The 16,527-nt window shown below is 41.2% G+C and overlaps 1 long non-coding RNA gene across 1 annotated transcript in view; it reads right to left on the bottom strand.

Annotated features, from left to right (window-relative positions):
* Positions 1-15,477, bottom strand: part of LOC125900415 (uncharacterized) — a 291,070-nt gene extending 275,593 nt beyond the window's left edge. The window contains exon 1 of the long non-coding RNA XR_007450849.1: positions 15,416-15,477. This is a non-coding gene — a long non-coding RNA (uncharacterized LOC125900415). The remainder of the gene's footprint in view (positions 1-15,415) is intronic.
* Between the last annotated feature and the right edge of the window lie 1,050 nt (positions 15,478-16,527).

Here is a 16,527-nt window from a genome sequence, read left to right as displayed (position 1 = left end):
TGAACGGAAGGCTTCACTTCAATAATCAAATCACATTCATACATTAGAGCCAGTGGAATCACATTAACAGAGTCTGTAATGTCCTTACTATATGAAAATAACTCGGCACCAACAAACCCACAGAAATTAGGGGTTCTGGTAAGAGTCTCCATGAAATTAGATGGTACAGTTCTTCTTTTCTCCAAGGACCCTTGACTGAAAAGGCTCCAGATGATTTCCCTGGAAGAATATTCTGCCTTTCAGGCGACTGTGATATGCACTTTGGCTGTGATTCCCAGTTGGCCGAGTTAGGTTATGCTGAGATAGGATGGGGAGAACTATTCATATTCACACATGGACTGCAAGTCTACTTTACTCAGACTTTCAACAAAATGTTGAAATCAGTGTACTGCAGCACAAACCCCCAGGATTCTACTTTTTATTTGAATGTTTTTCAGTGGTTTTCCCCACATAAAGTCCCATATCATCACTTTAAAAACATGCTAATGTTACACCCCTGAATGGGGGAAGATATAACTTGAGTTAAAAACACAAGCGACTGTTCAGCTCTCAAGTCAGTATTTTTAATGACTGAGAGTCAGTCCAATAGCGCCCCCTACAGGTTCTATACCGGAAATGACTTCACTAACTAAATTCTTCTGTCTGTCAAAATAAGACCACAGAATAGGAAGTAATATGAAAAACACAGTTTACAGAACATACAAATTAAGAGCATGTTACTTTATACTTTATGTAGCAACCACTACACTAAGGATCAAGTATTGTTAGGTTGTATCATTGTACTATGAGTACTGATGTCATAAAGAGATAAGTCACAGCTGGAAAGATGTTTTTTCACAAAACTGCGCTGTCTATAAAGTAGGAAGACAGAAATACTTTTGTAATTGGTGGTACAACAGAAGAAAAGGGCTGTGGCATTCGCTTTTGCTGAAGAGGTAGAAAACCTACAATTACCAGAATGCACTTGCGTCCTTCCTGACCAATAAATGTTCCTAGTGGGTGATGTAATGTGACTTATCTGAAAACAATATGGTGGCTGTCTGGTAACAAACAGTCTCATATTACAGTTTAACGGTGAGCTAAAATGTTTCTGAAAATATTTGTGGTAAGAAATGGGGAACACAGTGGGAGCATCTTGGTTTATATTTGATCAGAGCTGCTTAGTTTTGCTGTTTGAAGTTTCTTCTGCCTCTGGGTGTTTCTCAAAGTCAAGGAAGGATCCTCAAATGGCCGAATTTCAAGGATGCTACGTCATCGACCCCGCTGAAGGACTGTTCCAACGTCAAGGATCCTTCCGGATTTCCCTAAAAGTCACGTGACTTTGAAAATACTGCTGTATTTGTTAAAATAGTACAACAACATTAGAGAGTGCCAACATTATCATAGAACCCTGAAACCCTCTCAGTCTGCTGAGGGTTGACGTACAACCGGGGACACTCTTTAGTCTGTTCCAGTGTGTGTTCACTCTTGCCTCTGTAGGATCCTTCCTTGAGAGGACCCATCCTCCCAGGGAAGGATTCCTGACTTTGAGAAACACCCTCTGTTTTTACAATACAGGATATGGTGCCCTCTTCCTGTTGACAGTGCTCATATTACAGCCAAAAAAATGCACTGAAATATGTTTCTGAAGACATTTTAGGTTAAATATAGGCAACACTAACAGAATCATGGTTTATATTGGTTTAGCACTGCCTAACTTTACTGTTTGTCAGTGTTTCATCTCATTTCTTCATTTCGATTCTCTTTGTGTTCATGTGGCAGTCATAAACAAATGCAAAAGTGCAACCTGTAGTTTGAGCACGTACTGCCCACGTTGTTATGAGACAAAGCTTGTAATGGATAATAATTCATGTTTTAACCAAAAAAAAACAAATCGTGGCAAAGTGACTTTGGATCAGATTCAGAAATATAAACTTACTTTAAGGAATGAACTACTGTGTCACACCAAAATAATGTGCTTTTCTTCGAAAAAAACGAACAAACAAAAAGAAACTATCTATTGGTGCTCAAGTAAGAGCTGGTTCATTCATGCTGAAACAGGTCAATAATTAAAGGAAAAAGGCAAATATATGATAAAAAGGTAGTTTGTTGTATGAGATATTTTGTGATCTTTTTAAAATGGAATAAAAAAAGATACCAGTGAGCAGATGAAAGTAAATGACTCACAGTGACTCACATGGGTGTTTGAATAAGAGACTTACAAAGAGGCTAATTATTTTGTGAAAGCGTGGGAACAGTGCATGTATCACTCAAAATAAGCAGGCTATTAATGTTGTTATCTACTATTATCACTTGTTTTGGCATGATAATCTGGACTGATTCATGACCAGCACATGGAAGCTGTTTCTGGTTTGACACTTTTGAAAAAACCTTCAGTTTGTTCATTCATTAACACAGATACTGATTACCAATTACATATATTATGCAACAAATAAGAGCTTAATTTATAGGTGTAAAATAGAAACATCTCAGGAACTATGTGCAGCTGCCAAAATGTATTAAATACCAAAATGAAATCTGTCTGATATGCAGAGCACAGGCGTAATCCCCTCTGTGTAATTGTGATTTAAATCATTAGTCATTTTCAGTCAGGATTAAGTTTTTGTAAAGGTTACATCCAAATTGCAATTTATTTTTGTGAGGGGTTAAGCATCTTTAACAGACAGGGAAAGTTTAACAATTACAATACTGAATTTATCTAGAAATAAGAGCTTCGCTATCCTCTGTAAGCCACACTAGCAGCATGTCTCCCATGTCATGGACTGAAATATCTCAACTACTATTGCTTAGATTTGCCATGAAATTGGGGATGAACATGCAGCGTGCCCAGATGTGTCCTGATGACTTTGATGCTTCTGTGAAAGTTTGTCTTGTCCCACTGGCAGGTCAAAGCTTTTCATGATCTAGTACAGGGTGGTTGGTGTCATGGTCAGCATTGCCGCCTCACAGCAAGTGGGTTCCTGGTTCAAACCCAAGGTAGAGGCTTCAAAACCGGGGTTCTGTGTGTAGTGTGCACAGAAGGGTCGGCATGGGTAAATTCTCCGGGTACTTCCTCCCACAATCCAAAGACATGGAATTTAGTTTAATTGGTGACACAATTGCCCATAGGTGTGAATGTGAGCGTGAATAGTTGTCTGTCTGTTTGGCAACCTGTCCATGGTGTAACCTGCCTCACGCCCAATGTCCACTGGGATAGGCTCCAGCACCCCTGCAACCCCCAACAGGATAAGTTGTTATGAAAAATAAATGAACAGAATTTCATAGTGAGTGGACAGATTTCTTTGCTTTCATTACTATCGCTGCAAAGTTGAAGTACGTAATACTCATAAATAGCCCACTGCAGAGTAGCTGCTTTGTGTAAAACGTATTAATGAATGCTCATTTAGACCTGTAAGGAATGTTTACAGGCTAATTTAGATTAAACAGGCTGTGTTGCCGTCACTATAAGGCACAAATATGTATTGGGGCAGGGCTCCAGACAGATTTAAAAGAAAAAATGATTTTGTCAAAAATGGCTTTTTTTGATAGTAAAGGTTGCAGACCAGTTAATGACCAGCCCGGTGGCCTAGCAGTAGAGTGTCCGCCCTGAGACTGGGAGGTCATGGCACTCGGCATCAGCATCATCACACACACACACACACACACACACACACACACACATCTATATTTGTGTCAACCTCGTTTTAATGTCCTGCCCCATCCACACTTTAATTGCTCAGTAAATGTAAAGTGACATTATAGAGCACATCGATTTTATGAAAAGTTGAACACATTTCCACAAAAAGCATCTAATATAGCTAAAAAGCCAGCTAGCCAGGCTCAAACCTTGCTTATTTTATCACTACTGTCCTCTGTCTTACCCCTCAGCTGCACAACACCAAACACCTCTCATAGTGACACAGGGGGTATCCTTTAGTGTCTCTATGCGGCACAGCTGAAACACAATGTAATACGTAATTAATGTTGTGGAACAGTCGCAGTTAGGTTTAGGCAATAAAACTGCTTTGTTAGGTTTAGAAAGGAGATTGTTTTTTGGGTTAAAATAAGTACGTTTGTTACGTAACATAACACGAATAGTCACTGCATGACAAGTACATAAATTGCGTAGTTAAACATAACAATCCTGACTTTGGGTTTAACATGAGACATGAACTGTGCACTCCTGGGTGAAAGTCTGGTTTTGTTTAACCCACTCACATGGACCCATCATGCTGTTTACAGTAAGTCTGTTGCTCTCAGAGTAAAGCATTGCTGCAGATAGTTTTACATTGGAGTTAGTTGAAAGCCCACTGCCTTTGGCATTGATATTACACCCTGGGCGTGACAAAGTGTTAGTATTTGATGCCCCTTGGACTAACAGTTGAACTGGTATTGCTAGGGTCAACAGGCCATGCTCCCTGCTTATCCTCTCTGCTGCCAGTGCCTTCAGGCTCATTCGGCTGTCGGGATTTACTGGCTATGGCGCCAAATGAAAAATTTGTAATTTGAAAACATATTGGTGCATCAGCCTCAAGGGATGGTTTGGTCTCTTATCTCTTTTCAGCACCACCTTTACATTTTGTTTTTCCTTTCTTTTTTGTCCATCTTGCTCCACTTCACCATTTCTCCAAATGTCACCTCCTAAGAGAGATGTCCAAAAGGACTGGACCAAAAGTAATTGTCTGGGAGAGAGATGCTGACAGATGTAATACCCAACCGCAGTGGGCCAGCAGCCCACTCGCCCAGGCCAGTCAACCACACAGCACTTGGTTATTTTATATGTATATTTTGCATTGCATCGGCCCATTTGTCATGCAGTCCACCGGGAAAACTCCCAGTGCTCCAGATGGTGAGTCCATCCCTGACTATAACAACTATGTGCAATGAAATTTGCTGTAGACATTCATGTCCCCCAGAAGAGTTCATTGTAATAACTTTGGTAACTTTTTAGTGGCATATGTACTTAGTAAGTTTTTACACAGTCAACACTGTAGCATGCACTCAAGTTGTTATTGTGAACATGTCAGCATGCTGACATTAGCATTCAAAGCAACAGTGCCTCAGTCCAGCCTCGGCCCCAGCCTTTATAACTTTGTATGCTAGCTACAGTGCCTAAAGAACACCCAACAGGCTGAGCAGCATAAGGGGGAACAGATGCTGATTACCTGTAGCACAGTGTCATGACAAACCACTTGGTCCTCCATCAAAAAGGAAGAATTCAGTTGCATTTTTGCAGCCTTGGAAAACAGTTAGGAATACAGCTGAATGCAATATAGTGCAAAGATGATAAAAAAAATATGGGAAATTAAAGAATGCAGCCCATCTTACAGTGTGCAAGGATGTGATCTGTTGTCATGAACTGTTAACGACCTTCAAGCATTCTCAAAAGTCTGTGGGAAAAATGTCATTGTGCTCGATGATGACATAATGCGACATGTCAGTCTACGACGTCAGTGACTGCCCCATTACCGTCATGCTCCCCCTCTCTTGGATACAACGGGCTCAGTAGCTTTATGGATGATGATGAATCCAGAAAAAAGAAAAAAAAAAGGGCCCCTCCGGGAACAGAGATGTAGCTACGAATTTGTGTTCCAACACAAGCCATCACCATGCAGGGCCTGTCAGAGCCCGGGACCTGTCTGAATATTTATGCCTGGCATAGAGCCTCCCCGAGGGGCTAACCGGCCTGGAAGAGGGGGCCCACTGGAGGTCATCTGTGCGTCATCTGCTTGTGTGTAGGTGTGTGTGTGTGTGAGGAAGGGATGGCCCTAAAAGTCATGCCACATGTTAGCTGTTAATATTGATAAAGCAGTGTAAAAGAATGAAATGTGCGCTGCATGCCGAAACACACACACACACACACACACACACACACACACACACTTGTATGGATACAGATCTTTTCTAGCAGCGTGCTCACACTCTTTGCTGCACTTTTGAGAGGACATTCAATTTATCTGCATATATGTCCTCACCTTAACATAAGCCTAACCCTGAATTAGCCTTGCAAAGGATACAAACTTGCACATAAACACAGACAGTAACACGAACACACACACACACAGGTCCATGCGTGGGAGCAGAGAACAAGCCTAAGGATAGCCATGTATCACCGACCCACTGCTCAGTGTGACAGAATGATAATATACACATGCACACACACAGACATGCTGGTCCACTACTCAGCATAATGTAGTGCACAGACAGACAGACACAGGTACAAATATAGCTTTGTGCATGTGGAGTTGAAAGGAGATGAGAGGAGATTGGGAGCAAGGCCTGGCGTCCAGACAGAGAGGATATTAGCTCAAATTTAGAAACATTTGAGTGTGTTTTGTACCGAGCTTCTTAGTCCACCGACCCGCCATAAGCACAGAATGGTGCAATGTGTGTGTGTGTGTGTGTGTGTGAGTGTGTGTCGTCCAGTTAGTCTGTCTCTAGCCTCCTATTCTCCCAGTCTCTGCCTCATTGCCTTCACAACTGCTATTGATTTATGGCTGCACATTGTTTCCTACAGCGTGAATGGATGCTTAAACTACATCCCTGTGTGTGAATGTGTGTGTTTATAATGCTTTTTTTCATATGATTTGTGCTGTAGTCTGATCATAGATATTGATTTTTTATTTTTTTTTTGCGGAGAGGAAGGTGCAGATAAACACAGGCAGGACTAAAGAGAAAAACACGGTAAATGTAATGGGAGGGAGATGAGAGCAGAGGCACAGAGAGAGATAAATAGAGAGATGAACACAAGGAGAAAGATGCAATCATAACACTGTCCTGCCTCGTGGTGCATGAAGTAACCAATTCTATAGTTTGTCGTCATTTTGTTGGTAAAGTGCTAGGTTTTAAGCATCTCAAACAACAGTTAAGGTGATATTATGTTATTTTTTTATAGAAATGAATGCTGATGTGCCTCTTTCCATCAGCAGTTGCTTTAATGTGATATCGATTCCTGATATTCTGTTTATAAGAGCTTTCACAATTCAAAATTTACAACTTTTTTTCCGAGCAATTGCATCTGTTTATGCCATTTCATCTCTTTTATTTTTCTATCACAAAAGAATCATATAATTTTATCCATAGAGATGCCCAGATAGATTTATTAAAGTTTAAACGTAGCAAAATTAAGTGTTAGGAAAGATTTATATCAAAGTGCAGTTGTTGATTTTTCTTAAGCAACCCAAAGCTAAATTAAGATTTGTTTTTTAAGGTGCCTTGATCAATGATTTTATAATAGCAATGGCTCAGATCACAGGTGTAATATGTAAAGTGTCACTTGCAGTGATAAACCAACACATTCTCACTCTGACCTCGTCACACATTGACAAAGTCTGGGTGGGCTGGCTGTTGACGTTCTGGGATGCTATGTCAATATCAGCCAGTTACATGCATTGTCTGATTTCAAATAACACTTAAAGAGGCAACAGATAGGAATTGCTTTTTTTTTAGCTTGGCGCCACCTAGCATCAGTGGTGTTGCGACCGTGGGGATCAGAGATAATCAATAAAATGTAGGCTGTAAAGCCACCAGTATACCTCTATGTATATGTAGAATGAGAAGGTGTGTGGACACTCTACTAAATAAATGAGTAAAGAGACTGAGCAACAATTATCAGATTTATCTGAGGAAAAAAACAGTAATGCAAATAATTATACCAGAATGCACAGTACCAGCACAAACAACTCACAGTAAATTATACCAGAATGCACAGTACCAGCACAAACAACTCACAGTAAATTATACCAGAATGTACAGTATCAGTACAAACAACAGTAGACACAGTGGGATTATACCAATATGCACATGTAAACAGTCCTGAGTCTGGAATAAACGGTACTGTATGGAAACGATGCGGCCGGTTGGAGCTCACATTGAATGGGAAACAAAGTTTAGTGTTCACTTAGCTGGGCGTAATTTAGCTGGGCGATGTCCGTCGATAGCTGCCTCCTTGAGAAGAGAACAGAAGGAAGGGAGGGGGGTATCACTGTCCGAGGGCTGCCGTAGAATGGCAACAAGGATGTCAGCCGACCAACACTCGCTACCCGCTCCCTGGTTGCGGTGATTTGCGATGCTGGCCAGCTAGGAATGAACTAGCAGCCAGCACAGTACAGTCCTCTCTCGTCTAGCTAACATTTAGCCGTGTTACTTACTGATCCATTAGAAAGAAAGCTAACTGGACATCGGTTTTGAAGCCTCTTTGGTCACGGAGCTCCCTCCATCTCTTGAACGCCTGCCTGAGGTTTACTCTTGTTTTTCCTCCTCTTTTATCACTCTCCTTTTTGCTCTTCTTTGCCTCCTCAGACAGAGGAGCTCGTTTTCTTTTGCTAGGCTGTTTATCACTTGTCTCCAAACTTTGTCTGTCTGCCATTGTGCTCGTGACTCAACTATCTTATGCCCAACTCCTCATAAGGACCAGCTCCAGTCCCTGATTGGCTAGTCTGAGTGGGTGGAAGTTCGCTGCATAGATCAGCCTCTCACTGGGTGGAACGAGCCACCCGCTGAAGTCCTGCCCTACCACCTCCGGTTGTGTAGCAGTTTTCAACCGTATTCAACACATCCTTTACTAACTTTTGCGGTATTTGATCTTGCGGGGATGTAGCCATTTTTCTGCCATGGTTCGCGTCCTGTAGGTGATATTTTTGTGGGCGTGTTACACCAAAACCTGTTTCCCCCGGCAATATTTTTGCAAGCGCACCGTTGCTGTGGCACTGCCCAGAACGATTGTGATTGGTTGAAAGAAGTACAAGCAGCCGGGGCGTTTTTTTCTCCAATCTTAAGTAAGAGTCGGCCCAGCCAGACCTTTCTTTTCTTGAGAAAGGTCTGGTGAGCGAGACTACTGATTGGCTGACCGACCAGTTTCGCAATACATGGTGCATTGCCTGCGGTAAAGCAGATTTTTTCCGCAAAATTTCGGCACCGGTGGCAGAAGCTTATTACAAAGATTGCAAAGCCACTAAGTAACCTATGTAAACGCTGATGGTCTGATTTTACTGTGGCCACTACCCTGTGCAACCCACATCATTTTCATAATGATATATTTAGGAAAAGATGCTATCTGTTGCCTGTTGCAGTTTGAAACAGTCTCTTTTAAAATGAACACACTTTGACTGTACAACCCCACAAACTTTTGCTTCAACAACAAACACACATGGTTGGATTTAGGACAGTATAAACAAGAAAAAGCCAGCAACACTCTGTGTCCTTCCTTACCAACTTTTAATACCTCACTGGTACAGGTGATCAAACACACAGACCGGTTTCGACAAGTGTCTTCCTCAGTGTGTGAAAAGACAGAAAGGCAGGCTGAGACATGCAAAAATAACCTCCATTCCCAGTCACACAGCTGCATGGCATTAGGCAATCACCAGAGCACCAAGCAGAATCCTGGTAGTTATAGAAAAACATCTCATAGAAGAGAAAAAAGTACAAAACATGTATCAATAGGTATTAAATAGACCAATATCAAGAAAACACATCTATAATATAAAGCACCTAAGAGTAATAAATACTTACTGAGTACACCCAAAAAAATAAATAAATATATACAAAATACTGCTTAGCAGCAAACGGTACAGTAAAAAATATATAAAGTGCCACAGGTCAAAGCAGTAGAACATCATAATAAAAGGAGCTAAAGTCACTCAGCACAGTAAAAGGACATAAAGTGCTGATATCACGGTAACCCCTCCTATATATAACAAGGCATACATTCTAGTACGGCACACAAACATGGCAGAATAAGGCATAGAGTAGATAAAATGTAAATATGTCTTAATACATCTTAAACCCTATCAGGCATATTGACAGGGCAAACGGTATGAAAAACAGTGATAAACAACACTATAATTTATTTTTTTTTTTTTTACAAAAAAAATTCATACCCTTCGGGTGTTCAGGGTTTAGGACAAAAGACCAGGATTTGGCTTTACTATCAAACAGGAAACGAACACCAGCCTCCCGGGTGAAGGTCATCCACCACCCCTCCCATGGGCCCAACTTGGATGTCCTGCCGCATTTCCCCCTGACACTGCCGGGCCACGTTAAACAGTAAGGGCGACCAGCGGTGTATCGTGCCATCGTGAAAGGAATGCTTTTTTCATCTGAGTCTGATGCCAGACGTCACTGACCAAGCACTGTTTTTTGATGACTTCAGAGTGAGACCGGATTGAATAAACCCACAGAAAATCATTACCCAACTCTGCAGCTGCTCTAAATCTATAGACAACTGTAGTGTCTTTTGGCCCCTTGTTTTGGTTTTATGGCCTGCAACTTCACTGTTTTGGTTAACTCTGACCACTCATCAGTTTAAAGCCACAGCAGGCACCTGTTTGCATCCAAAGTCATATAAAGTCACTGTAAACAACCTGCTCAGCACCAAATGTAAAACAGTCACCTGACCCTGCAGTTCCCCTCAGCTCTTTGGGGCGTTTTAGCATCTTTCAGCTCATTGTTTTGTTTTGTTTTTTACGGCCTGTAGCTTTACTGTTTCGGTTCATCACAGTGTCATCAGCTGTACCAGACAGTTGTTTTCAGCAAATAAGCTCTGATAAACCCAGTGTCCTACACTATGTGACCAGCACCAAGCAGCAGACAGACAACCTTAGAAACTAGCTGGTGAACATAGTGGAGGATTTAACAGTTAACAAGATAGATATTTCACTCAAATGTTGATTTAGAACAAAATAGAGCTAAAAGCAGACTCAATCTTGGGCTTAGTTTAGTCAAATTGCTTGAAACACATCACTAAATGAAAGCTAATGTTGCAGAGAAATGAATGAAGAAATTCATCAAATTAATTTTATGGAGAAGTTCTGTTTTCCCTTTTGCATTCTTTTAGAAAGCCAATCTCACTTCTGTGCATTTACTACAAAGCTGGAGCATAGACTGTTTAAATGACATGGACGTAGCCACCGTGACATCACTCATTGGTTTGTGGACTCCTGTTTTTGAAGCCTTGAGTTTGGCATTTTGGCCGTTGCCATCTTGGGTGGATCTGACTGAGAACCTGTGGGCATCACCTTGGTAGTGACTTGTCAATCACAAGTAGTGATGGCAGAATGAAGCCTCATGAAGCATTTTCTTTATTTTCTGAGCCCACTGGATGGTGCTCTTGGTTTAAAGAGAGAGGCTAAAAGAATGGAAATCTGAAATGTTTTAAACCTTTTGTTGAACAAAAAGCACCATCTAGTGGGCTCAGAAAATAAAGAAAATGATTCATGAGGTTTCATTTGGCCATCACATCAAGCATACCCTTCTTTATCATTTATTTTACTCTAAAAGGGAACATAATTTACAAAATGAACACCATGTTGTATATTGAGGAAGACTTGAAGCTTGCAATTGAAACCATAAATCCATTAGGAAAATGTTATTGACAAATCAAGTGAGGAGTAGGGTCATTTTCTCTTAGACCTTTATACATAGAATCAGATTTCTTTTCTTCTTTGCAACCAGTGGAGTCACCCCCTGCTGGCCATTAGAAATAATGCAGGTTCAAGGCACTTCCACATTGGCTTCACTCTTCAGACCCTGAATAACCCTTTGAGCTAGAGCCAGGACGTGATTAGCTTAGCTTAGCATAAAGCAGGGGGAAACAGCTAGTCTCTTGACTTCAGAGGAGCTGCCAGACCTTTCAGACAAAGCCAAACTAGCCATTTCCCCTTGCTTCCAGTCTTTGTGCTCAGCGTAGATGATGGGCCTTCTGTCAGTTTCGGGATACTTGTATTGATGATACCACTCGTCACATTATCATGACTTACTAAGACACATCTAAACAATGGAACTATTATTGAAATTATTACTAGCACTTAAGCTTTTCCTGGGATAAAATTGTGCTATGACAAAGCTCTCTTGCCTTCTGTCTCTAGCTCCATAGTTTAACATGCAGAGTGAGAGTGGAATGGACCTCTATTTTCCAGCATGTCAAGCTATTCCTTTAACTCCTCCATCTTAGCTCAATCCACCAGTAAACAGCAGCTTTGAAGCTCTTTTTATCACCTGCATAATGTGGCTAGAAGGCTGGCCCAGTCACGGATTGTGTAATGAGCTGCTTCCACAGTAAATCACACACTAATTACAGTACATACAGTTGGAGTCCAAACTGAGTGAAAGGTGCAGATGTGGTGTCTGGAAGGTCTTCCCTGGAGAAAACACTGTGACATGCACTGAGAAAAGATGTGATTTGCACTCACAAATGGTGTAAATAAAATTACCAGAATTTCTTTGACAAGTTAATCTAACAAAATACACAGTCCTTAAGAATAAAATGTGTTTTACGCAAAAGGGCAGTTAGAACTGAAGGTCAGCACTAACATACTGTGGTGACCACAGTGTGTAGTGCAGAGATTTTGACTCAAATTAGCCTCAGATGCTGCACTAATGGACAGGTACATAAATATGTCAAAGCAGTACTGTATAGTTAAGATTATACTTCAAAACATGATGTAATATAGGCACAAAATGAAGTGTATATTTAGAAATAGAAGAATTATCCAAGCTGTCAGTCATCTGCTTGGTTAGTCTGAAACAGGATCTTACAAGCTCTATTCTACCGATCAGCCCTCCTGTTCTCTGCCAATTCGGAGCTTTGAGTAGCCTTTTAAGGAGTCAGTTAAGCCCTACTGGCTCCATCTCTTTATGAAAGCAGACAGAGTTCATTAAAAGTCTAGTTAAGAGTTAATTGAAAATCGCACAGTGCTGGCAGTCAAATATTGTAGCTTGAGAGGTGCTGCAGAGTGTACGTGTGTGTTAACCTATGTGTGTAAAGGCATAGAAGAGAAACTCTGATAGCGTGATTGAATAAGTGAGACTGACAATGTGCGAGGAAGGGTAAAAAAATATGAATAACTGTGTGTGTGTGTTCCTTCAGTATAGGCTATTAAAAGGTGTTTTCTTTTTTTATGTTGACATGAGTCTGTTTTTTAATCTTTGCACCAGTTTCTCCCCTTTCTCTCCAGAACAACTGCCCATTTCTCATGTTTTCATTTTTTGTAGGCTACTGACCTCTTTATGGGGCAAGTAACAAAATAAACAAATTAATAAATAAAATGTTGATCCCTGAAGAGTTCATTCTGATATCAGAAAAAATGATTAAACGGGGCTTCAGACCTTTCTGAATACTGTCTCCAGTGTTATTTTATTTTCAACAGCTGACATCAGCACACATTCCTTTATGTGGTCATCTGCTCCAGGCATGCTGCTGCCAGTGTTTACATTATGTAGCCTACACTGCTACATGTAGCTACATGCTAATGTCAGGGAAACCTGTAGTTGTTGTGGCCAATATTGTTCATTTCTCCTCTTTTTTGGATCATATTTGTGCTGGAGCATGTCAGGTTGTATTTAGGAGCTGTTCTTGTTGATTTTAGATGGGAGAAAGTGCCTCTACACAGTCATTCCCCCGGCTGCTGTACTGTGCTACATGTAGCTACATGCTAACTTAAGGGAAACATGTAATCTTGGTTAATGATGGTGTTAAATACTCCATGATTCTGGATCATACTCCTGCTGGAACATCCAATTGGGTTTAGAAGCTGTTATTGGTGATTCTGTATGACATCTATTGCACGTGTGTCCTTTCCTGGAAGAGGGATCCCTCCTCAGTTGCTCTTCCTGAGGTTTCTACCGTTTTTTTTTCCCCGTTAAAGGGGTTTTTTTTGGGGGGGGGGGGGTCTTTATCCGCTGTGAGGGTCCAAAGGACAGAGGGATGTCGTATGCTGTAAAGCCCTGTGAGGCAAATTGTGATTTGTGATATTGGGCTTTATAAATAAAATTGATTGATTGATTGATTGACTTTCCAGGTGAAAAATGCTACTATTCTGATGAGAGCGCAGATGCGGAAGACTCGCAAATGCTGACCAGTCAGAGCTAATTGGGCTTTTTTTTTTTTTTTTTTCCAAAATGACTGGGAAAACCCCCCAAAATAACAATCTCAGTTGACAGAGGAGCCTGAATCTCTGACTTTCAAGGGGCAGCCCAACTTTCCCATACTGAGTGCACAAGGATGCTGCACAGGTTATTTCTTCTCCAACTGTGAAGCACAACACAAAGGGTCATATTATTAAATAAGATAAAGTTTAGTGGGCACAATATACTGTGGTGTGTTTGTGTGTGTGTCTGTGTGTGTTTGCTAGCTGCTAGGTTGCTCAGTTGGCAGCTGCTGCTCTGCCGTTACTTCCTTCCATGCTTTGTCCTTCTTTACGTGATCATGGTCAGAGCTGGAGGACACATCATGCAGGCAAGGCTTCTGCTGCCACAACTCCACAAGGTTTTCCTCTTTGCTGGAATCCCACGCATCTCTCTTTAGCGCATTTTGCCTCCAAGGCGAGCTGCTATCTGTTTGTTTGGGTTTGGCGCCAGTGTGTCATTTCATGCTGCATTTCTATTTATATTGGTTGCTAGAAGACATAGGTCACAACAGCAGTCACACAGTGAGATGGTCATCCCGAATTTCCAACACTGTCAGAATTTTATCCCCGGCTGTCTTTGATCGCTAGATCGTGACAACAGGACCATTGTTTTAGAGCCGTGACCAAAGATATCACCACGTTTCTTATATGTTGGTCATCTTCATCATCTGGGACAACCCAAAATCCCACAGCGTATATAAAAGGAGCCTTAAGATTTATCTGATGGCCACAACAAGGTGCATCCAAAGAGGTTTAAGAGGTAGATGAACATGAGTCCCTTCATCCCACCTGCTACAACGATCAGCTGCTCACTTTACTTTTTACTTGACTATATGTTTTTAGAGCAAAGATGTCCATGACTGAAGTAAACTTTGAATTTTCTTCTCTCACTCTTTGTCTGTTCTCCTCCATGCTGCTTTTGTTGGTTGATTTCCCCTTCCCCTAGCTCACAGGTGATTTATCTCCTCTCTCTCTTCACCTTCGCCTCCTGTCTGGGTTGTAAAGGGCTGTTCTGCTGTTTTTCCTTTCATTTTCCCCTTTCTGCCACACTTGAAACTGTGCTGGTTGTAAAGATCTTCTGTGCTGCCTGGTTGAAGATGTATGAGGAGTATTCATTTTTTTAAGGAACATTCATAACCTATTTGAAGCTCTGTCAACTGCCATGGTTACATATGAGTGTGGACAGACATGAAAGTAAACTGTTACTGCAACTTGATCACGTAGGCATGCATACTTGTCATGTCCTTCACATTCCATCAAGTAAACTGATTAATTGTTCATTGAAAAAGAAGATTACTGCATCTTTAAATGTGACTTGCAGAGGAGTGTTGTACAGGGGTCCATGTCATTGGTTCGACATTGTCCGCGGTGCTGAACGGCTTGTGGTGGGCGTATGGTGCGCCGCGACTGGCTTGAGGCGGAGCAGGCTCACGGCTTATGTGTTTGTCACTTTCTTTTTCATTTTAACCCTAACCATGATCTTTTCCTGACCCTAACCAAGTGGTTTTTGTGCCTAAACCTAACCAGACCTTAACCACAGGGCATCATGATGATTACGGAACGGACTTCGGAACAATGAGTTTAATATGGTAGTAACAATGGGATGTCAAACCAATGGGCTGTCGAACCAATGGGCAGTTCCCGTTGTACAGTATGATGTCACACACTGCACCAATAAACAAAACTTCTTCACCTTCACTCCCTTTGTCAGGAGTGAGTAACAAAACTGTAAGTTGCCTCTAAAGTCATTTTTTGTCTCTCCTTTTCCCTTAAGTACCATTTTTTGTTCCACAGAAACTCATCTTTCTTCCCTGGCTGGTCCCCTTGGGCAATGTCAGTATCATCCTCTACATGCAGCTTTGACTCAAATCTCCTGATGCAGTCAAATCCTTTGCAGCAGCCTCCCTTTTCTTTTGGGAGCATGTGGAATTTTACAACATAATTTCTTCTTCCCCTTGACATTCTGAATGAAACTGTGGGTCTGAAACACTTGTGTCATTGAAACGTCTCAAGTGAGAGTATTGGTATATATAGCGGAGAAATAAAAAGAAAAGTTGGAAAAAGTTTTTATTCATGATAGAATACAAACTGAACATGAAAGACGCCGAACATTTTAGGTGTTGTTTATAGTGAAAATTCACAGGCTCAGCTGTCTGTTTGTTGCTAAGAGCTCGGAGCTGTGGTGTTTTTGCACTGCATGATGATGAAGTTTGAGTTTCTGTTATACATGGCACTCTTCTTTGTCTTCTCAGTCACGGTGGCAACGTGCTCACTACCATCTTTTCTTCTGTTCATTTAAGTCAAACTGCTCATTTACTTCTTACAGTTTTAACTTGAGTCAGATTCCCATCTCCAATCAGCAGTAAAACATCAGATCTTGCCACGAAAAGACAGATTTTTGCATCAGTAGTCACCTCTTGCATAACAGCCTGGAGGAATGTCATACCATCCACTGTGATAACTTGATATTTATGAAGTCTGTTACAGGAAAAAGAAAAGGCACTTTGCAAGTGAGCTGACAAAGAAATGAGGAGGAGGAGTAAAGTTTGAGTTTCTTTAAATCATTGTTTTTTCATCAAATAGTGAACAAGTAAAACAGTGCAAAGGGACTGAGTTGCTTATCCCTGTGCACTTTATAATG

The sequence above is a fragment of the Epinephelus fuscoguttatus genome, linkage group LG14 (genome assembly GCF_011397635.1).
Source record: "Epinephelus fuscoguttatus linkage group LG14, E.fuscoguttatus.final_Chr_v1".
Classification (NCBI taxonomy): domain Eukaryota; kingdom Metazoa; phylum Chordata; class Actinopteri; order Perciformes; family Serranidae; genus Epinephelus; species Epinephelus fuscoguttatus.
The sequence above is the reverse complement of the archived record's forward strand: the minus strand, read 5'-3'. Positions and strand labels throughout refer to the sequence as shown.